Here is an 8,344-nt window from a genome sequence, read left to right as displayed (position 1 = left end):
TACTAACATTGGTAAAGCAAATGTATTTCACAGGGCCGAGCTTCCAAAGCCCTGTAGTTTCAGGTATAGCCTAACTTTTAAAAATTACACATAGAAATGTTAAGCTTGCAAAAGACAGGAAACTTTCTCCATGCTAATTCTCAGTTGTAGATAATGAATTGTAACACAGCAAAATTGCTGGCTCCAAGGGCAGATGTCCTTGGTGCAACTAAACCTAAGATTGTTGCCATGACCATTATCTTACTGTTCATTTTGTAACCAACTATGTTCCTTTTCTGTAACTTTCTGGCCTGGAGAATAAATGCTGAGAGAAGACCCCAGTTCAGTGTTAATTTTCCAAGGAATGCCCCTCTCTTGAGGGTTCATGGAAATTAACTCCTTTGGGGCTTCTCACTGCTCAGAAGAAATGGGCTTTGAGTAACCCTTTGTGCTCCATCACCCTGGGGGAGAGGTGACAAATGGTGCCCTGTGTGAGGCATTCTGGCTCCATGGATCAGGGACCGACCTGCCAAGCCTTGGAAAGTAAAGGGCGTCCAACATTTATATTTGCACAACCTGGTAAGGGAATACTCATCCTTGTAAGGGAATACTCAGCCTTGTAAGGGAATACTCAGCCCAGTAAGGGAATACTGATCCTGGTAAAGGGAATCACAGGTGGTTCTTGATTAGCAGTCTACACCTGCAGCAGGTTAAGCTAGCTTTCAACCTGAAGGTATTTTTCTTTTTCTTTCACTTTTAAATATGGAAAATTCTTTAACAAAAAGGGAGACTCAACATATTTTACCACTTCAATGTCTCCTTAAAACAGCCAGGTATGAAGTAACTAAACAGCAGCTTGTAAAACTGTTAGTGGCTATTAAACAACAAAATGTCCTTGTTATCCCAAGGAAAAAGCTCTTACATAAAAATTGGGAAATGAACAGGTCACTGGTTAATTTATACAATGGGTCTCATCAAGGTGTCCCACCTAACAGTTTGGAATCTACGTCAAGTCACTCTGAGACCTATTCTAGACCTTAACAAAAAACACAGACATATTTATGTCACCAAAAAAGGACAAAATTTAATCTTTGCCAGTGACTGAGAGAACTTTAAATTGGACACCCTAAAGTAAAAAAGGTTGGTTTTGTTTGAGCATGTTTTCTTTTCTTATCTGCACAATGCTTCTCTTCTCTCTTTAAAGCAGTGATTCTTTTCTTATTTGCATGTGCTTCTCTTCTTCGCCAAAGACTCTGAGGCTTTATGAGAAATATAGCCATGGCACTACCAGACCTCCTTTTGGGTCTGCTGCTTTTCTCCTGAAAACCCCAAAAGTCAAATGGCTTCATCTATCTCTGTTTAATAGCTTAGCCCTTAAGCTCAGTAACCCATTTGAGATAAAAAAAAAAAAAAAAAAAAAAACAGCACTAAAATCTACCTCTTTTTGTTACCATGTTTTCTATAAAACAGGGTGAGGCCTCACAGATAAGCTTCAACATTCTTTAGAAACACAATTTAAACCTGACTGTCCTTTTACTAGTGAGTTTTCTATTTTATCTGTCTCATTATATTTTAAACAAAACATATAAAATCCTTATTGTTTCTGTTTATGTCTATATATATAGGTATGTAAATGTATGTTATGTCTACATGTTCATGTCTATATGCGTTTGTATTGTCTGCATGGTACCAAATTGGTTTATAAATAATGCATGCTTATTAAATAAATAAGTATACTTTTCAAGTTCGTGTGACTTTAATTTTCTAAAATTGTTGATAAAATAGATGTATTTTCAAAATTTGATTTAAACCTTTTGCCTAAATTTGTTTTATGGTCAACACATTTTGTGGTATGTTTGATACTTGTTTACTCTGTTTGAGGACTAAATGCTGTAAAAAAACTGGCTCTGGGCTTCTCCCAAAGCCTTGCACATGTCTTGTTGCTAGCTTGTGTTTGGTTTTAAGCCTCTAAATTCTGGGCACTAAACAGAGAGCAATGGTGAGATCAGAGGACATAATATGTCCACAGCACATGGGCCATCAGCTATAGGACAAAACCCAATATGTCTCCTCCTTATCTCAGCTCTGCTTCCCAGCCATATTGGGAAAAACAATATCTTTTAGACATTATCTTTGTGACTGCTGCCCTCTGTCTTAAGCACCACATGGCCTCTCTGGATTCCACATGGCCCTAAATGCCACGTGGATACTTGGGACCTAGGAAGGCTAGTAAAAGGAGACCTATGCCAAATATCTCATAGGCCCTCGTTAACATTGTTTGATAAGGGTATAGATTTTATACACCAAGTTTTTGGCTGGGAAACCATAAATGTTTATTTGTTAAAAGTAGCTGAGGCTCAAACTGGGCTTTGTGTAATCTGCTCTGACAAATGGATCCCCATTTACTAACCTGAATGTATAAAAATATTCTTATCAGCACACATCTTTGCCTGTGTTTACTAATCAAACAGGATTCCATTTGTCTTTGGTAGAGGTTTTGAAGTTGTAAACCCTGCCAAAACCAGAAAAACCTTTCTATAATTCTTAGACAAATGAGGCCAATTTAAAATTGATTTTTAAAAAGTATGTAAAAAAAGGTGATATAAAGAAAGCTATGGTTGTAAAGATGTAGTTGTGGTTAAAAAGGTTAGGGAAAGAAAATAGTTTTATGTAAAAAAAAAAAAAAGCATCTGGTACAATGTATTCTTGTCCTAGAGTAAAATAAGTGACTATTTAAAAAGTAAAAAGTATAGGACAAAATGAAAAGTCTAAAACATGTCATCAAATGTCTGAATAAGTCATGATTATGGTTTGTGTGGGTAAGTTTGTTAAAAAGGTTTTATAGTAAAGGGATTAACTGGATTTGAAAACAAATTATGTCTGAGTTTTCCTAAAAATTAATGTCAAAAGTATTCTGGTGCAGGGGTAGAGTTTGCCTTCCTGCAATAGAACTACCAGATTTTCTGGAAGCACTTAACTGCTCTTTATAAAAAATTGTAAAAGTTTTTGTTTATCTTTTGGATAACTGGCCTAGGAAACTTATTTCGTGTTTTATCATGATAATTTCTTGTGCTCTCTGCCTTTGAAATCCCTTGTCACTTTGGTTTTATTTTTGTAGTAATTTGTGATCTTATTTGACTAAGCATTTTAAGCCTTTGTTATTTGACAAGCTTTCCAAAACCAAATTCTGAAAACTCAACCTTTTGACTTAAACTAACTTTGAGGGGTTCCAAGGGCTCTTGAGCTTCTCAAAGGATATATAAGAGATATATCAAAACCAATTGGCTTATTTGATAAATTAGACTATATAAAAAACATTATGAAAACAAGAAATAATCTTTGACCTTTTTGGCTATACTAAGATGTTATTAATATGTGTTCCAAATCTTATAAGGTTCTTAGAAATCTGTGTCTTGATATATATGCTACCAGTCATAATCTCGGTTCAATTATAATTTTAAAATGTTATGTCTTCAAATTTTTCATGAAAAAAACTCTGACAGGTACAGTTTCCTGACAAACTTTGAGTTCATAGCTTCAAACTGAATTTCCAAAATCCTAAAAAAGAAACTGATGGGTTTGTGAAATTACTCACCAAGGTCAAAAGAATAAAGTTAATTACGTAAAACTAATGAAATGATTAAAAAGAATCATGGGTTTTTACAATTTCTTTATTTAGGTATAACAGCTTGCTGAAATATATGTTTATGAGCAAAAATTGAAACATTTACTTTTCTCTCTACTTGATCCCTCCAAGATTTTGAAACTATTCACGAGTATTGTTATTTTATGGCAATACAGTTATTTGCATAACTTCAGTAAAAATCTGTTCTTCTTGTAACAGGACACAATTGGAGACACTGGTTATTATTTTACCAAGGCTTTGACTGGAATATCAATATTTTCAGACAGGACCAGACTGCCTTAAGGAATTGAAGTTGACTCTCTTACGGAACCAACAAAAAAGCCCCTTGGAGAGACTGGCCTGATACCTTGTCTACATGATTACAAGGTTCCTGGACTTCTGTTAAGTAAAGAATGTAACTTTCTGACAGGCCAGAACCTTGATATTTTGGGGACCTCCAGAAGAGAGGAATTCACCCAACTCACACAGGTAATCAGACAGTAAGTCAAATCCTTGGCTTGGCTTCCTAGGACCTAAGAGGCTTTTAAAGATCTAACCTGAGATTCCTTATAAAAATTCCAGCAAAGCCATCTCAAAAAGAACTTATAAGATAAGCCTTTACTCTTGCTGCACTTTATGCAAATAATCTGGCCCAGACTAAAAACTTATTTTGCAAATAAATCAGTCTTGTCATAAATACCTTTGGTAAATTTGGGAAACTTGGAGAGAGAAAATTATTTTTCAGAAGGAAACACTAACACACCTGTTATTCAATTCTAGCCCTGTATTTTTAAAAAGGCGAAAGATTTATACGATCTGAAGAGAAACCAGAGTGTAAGCCCTGTATTTTTAATCTGTTTATAAAGCTTGTATCTTCCAGGCTACAGTTCCACATCAAGATGGTGATAACACAAGGATTCCAGCCCAACCTCTCCTAAGAGGAAATAAGTCCCTATAAATCACTAGATCAGTCTATGAGAGATTTCATACCTCCAAAATGTAGGCAGGGACTACACACATGGCCAGCAGGAAGCAGTTTCAGAAGAAAAAGACCTCCAGCCCCCTTCTCATTAAGAATAAGGAGGACAAAATCTCCCAGGGGGTAATGAAACAGAGAAAGGCTAGGCCTGTGAACCAAACTGACTCCATTTTCCCTGACGAATACAGTCTGTTATTTTTCCACTCCTCAGTCATGAGACCCCCAGGGCAAATGATTACCCCATGGGCTGCCATGACAAAATAGACTGAGATAAGAGAGGAAACATATTTACTGAGTTGCAAACCCCCTCCCCAAGGCTTGTTTACTGTAATTTTAAAAGTTACAGATTACCTTAAGACCACTTTAGGAATTTTTGCAATTTTTTTATTTTGAAATATCACTCATTAATGTCTTATTTTCCAGATTTAAAAACTCTCTCTCTTGAGCTGTCTATACCTAACAGCAATTTGGTAAAATATCATTTAGAACAGACGTGAAAGCATTTGTTTTCTCCCTATTTGACCCCCACCCCCGATTTGAAGACTTTGAGTACCTTTGTGATTGCTGTGGCAATGTGGCTATTTTCATAAGTTCAATGGAGGTTGACTCTCTCTTTATAACAGGATATAATTTAAAAGTTTGGTTATAAAATAGCATGTCTTTCCTAAGTTCCTGACCCCTCTTCATGTTGCCATAATTTGTCATAACTGCTGTTTCATCTTGCTGTTTCTTCTTTCCCCCTGACACGGGACATGACAACCTGGGAATGAGCCTTCCCAGCACCAAGGGATCTATATAAAGAAAAGTAAAACCTTTTCAATCAGAAAATTGATCATCAATGCCTTTATGAGGAATGCTTTGATTGTAAAGGTGGAAATAATATCTTGTCTACAAAAGTAGTTTTCTAAAGTTTCATGGCCTTAAAGGGTGTGCCTATGACTTGGATGAGACATCCTGTTCCTAAACAGAAGATTTGTAATTGATCAAAAAAATTTTACAAAGATTAGATGCTTTGAAAGCAGCAGTGTCCTGGAGGGATGAACACCAACAAATTCTCTGGACTCAAAATCAACTATTACATGGAACAGAACCCCATTCAACAACTGGCAATTACACCCCAATCCACCAGGAATGATGCTGATGCAACAGCCCTGACAGACGACATCATCAGTCCCCCCCGGGATAAATGGAAAAGGACTTGCCATGATAAATGATACTAACTTTGCTTTAACAAAATGTTTTAGTCTTCATTGTGAAGCCTTGATCTATAGCTTTTGCTTTTTCTTTAAAAAAAAGGGGTGGGGCATATGTGGAGTGTACTAACATTGGTAAAGCAAATGTATTTCGCAGGGCCTAGCTTCCAAAGCCCTGTAGTTTCAGGTATAGACTAACTTTTAAAAATTACACATAGAAGTGTTAAGCTTGCAAAAGACAGGAAACTTTCCCCAGGCTAAATTATTTATCTGTTGCAGATAAAGAATTGTAACACAGCAAAATTGCTGGCTCCAAGGGCAGATGTCCTTCGTGCAACTAAACCTAATGACTGTTGCCATGACAATTATCTTACTGTTCTTTTTGTAACCACCTATGTTCCTTTTCTGTAATTTTCTGGCCTGGAGAATAAATGCTGAGAGAAGCCTCCAGTTCAGTGTTAATTTTCCAGGAAATGCCTCTCTCTTGAAGGTTTGTGGAAATTAACCCCTTCCGGGCTTCTCACTGCTCAGAAGAAATGGGCTTTGAGTAATCCTTTGCATCTCCATTACCCTGGGAGAGGTGACATTGCTGTATTCTATTTGCTAATATTTTATTGAGGATTTTTGTGTCTACATTCATCAAAGATATTGGCCTGTAGTTTTCTTTTTTTGTTGTATCTTTGTCTGGTTGTGGTATCAGTGTGATGCTAGCCTCATAAAATTAGTTTGGGAGAGTGGCCTCTGTTTCAACCTTTTCGTAAATAGTTTGAAGAGAATTGGTAGTAATTTCTCTTTAAAAGTTTGGTACAAGTCAGCAGTAAAGCCATCCAGTCCCGGGCTTCTCTTTGTTGGGAGACTGATGATTACTTCTTTAACCTCATTGCTTTTTATTGGTCTGTTCAGGTTTTTTTTTTTTTTCTTCTTGGTTCAATCTTTGGTAGCTTGTTATGTGTCCAGAAATTTATCCATTTCCTGCAAGTTTTCAAATCTGTTCGTATATAGTTGTTTATAGTAGTCTCTAATGATTCTTTTGCATTTCTGTGGTATCAGTTGTAATGTCTTCTTTTTCATTTCTGATTTTGTCTATTTGGGTCTTCTCTCTCTTTTTTATAGTTAGCTGAGCTAATGATTTTCTGTTTTATTTATCTTCTCAAAAAAACAACTTTTTTGTTTCATTGCTCTTTTGTATCTTTTTGGGGGTCTGTATTTCATTTAGTTTTTCTCTGATCTTATTTCTTTCTGTCTACTAATTTTAATCTTAGGATTGGATTTATCTTGTTTTCCTAGTTCTTTCAGGTGTGGCATTAGGTTTATTTGAAATCTTTGTATTCTTTTAATGTAAGTGTTTATTATCACGAACTTCTCTCTTAATACTTTTTGCAGTATCCCACAAGTTTTGGTATGTGTCTTTATTTTCATTAATTTCAAGAATTTTTTTGATCTCCTGTTTAGTTTCTTCTCGGACCCAGAGGTCATTCAGGAACATGTTAAATTTCCATGTATTTGTATAGTTTCCAGAGTTTTGCTTGTTATTGATTTCTAGTTTTAATCCATAGTGGTCTGAAAAGATACTTGAAATGAATTCAATTTTTGAAAATTTATTTAGATATCTGCAAAGTCCAATTGGTCTAAAGTGTAGTTTAAATTCTGTGTTTCTCTGTTGGTTTGTTGCCTAGATGATCTGTTCAGTGCTGAGAGAGGGGTGTTCAGATCCCCAACTGTTATTGTATTGGGTCTGTTTCTTTCTGTAGGTCTAACAGAGTTTGCTTTATATATCTGGGTGCTCCAGTGTTGGCTGCATATGTATTTATAATTGTTAGGTTTTCTTGCTGAACAGATCCCTTTGTCATTACATAACGGCCTTCTTTTTCTCCGTTTATGGTTTTTGGTTTGAAGTCTATTTTATCTGATATGAGAATAGCTATTTCTGCTCATTTTTGGTTTCCATTTGCATGGTATATCTTTTTCCATTCCTCTACTGTCAGTCTGTGTGAGTCTTTAAAGGTGAGATGAGTTTTTTTGTAGACATCTTATGGTTGGGTCTAGCTTTTTAATCCAGTCAGTCAGTCTGTGTCTTTTGAGTGTGGAATTTAATTCACTTACATTTAAAGTTGTTATGGAAAGGTATTGTCTTACTCCTGGCATTTTATTGATTTTCCTTTGGATGTTTTAAATCTCTTTTGTTCCTTTCTTTCACTTTTATTGTTTATCTTTGGTGTTTGTTGATTTTTTGAGGTGGTAAGATATAATTTTCTTTTTCTTCCTCTTTTTCATTTTTGTTCTACCAGTGGGTTTTGTTTTTTCTTGTGTATTCATGGTATTAATTATTCCCTTTTGGATTCCCAATGTAGGACTCCCTTGAGAATTTCTTGTAGGGCTGGTTTTGAGGTGGTGAACACCTGCAGTTTTTATTTGTCTGGGAAATACACTATTTCTCCTTCATGAAGAATACCTTTGCTGGATATAGTATTCTTGGCTGTCAGGGTTTTTTTCTTTTTCTTTCAGTTTTTTGAATATATCAGTCCATTCTCTTCCAGCCTGTAGAGCTTCTGTTGAGAAGTCTGCTGT

Source organism: Cynocephalus volans, chromosome 2 (assembly GCF_027409185.1).
Source record: "Cynocephalus volans isolate mCynVol1 chromosome 2, mCynVol1.pri, whole genome shotgun sequence".
Lineage (NCBI taxonomy): Eukaryota > Metazoa > Chordata > Mammalia > Dermoptera > Cynocephalidae > Cynocephalus > Cynocephalus volans.
Note: the sequence above shows the minus strand (reverse complement) of the source record.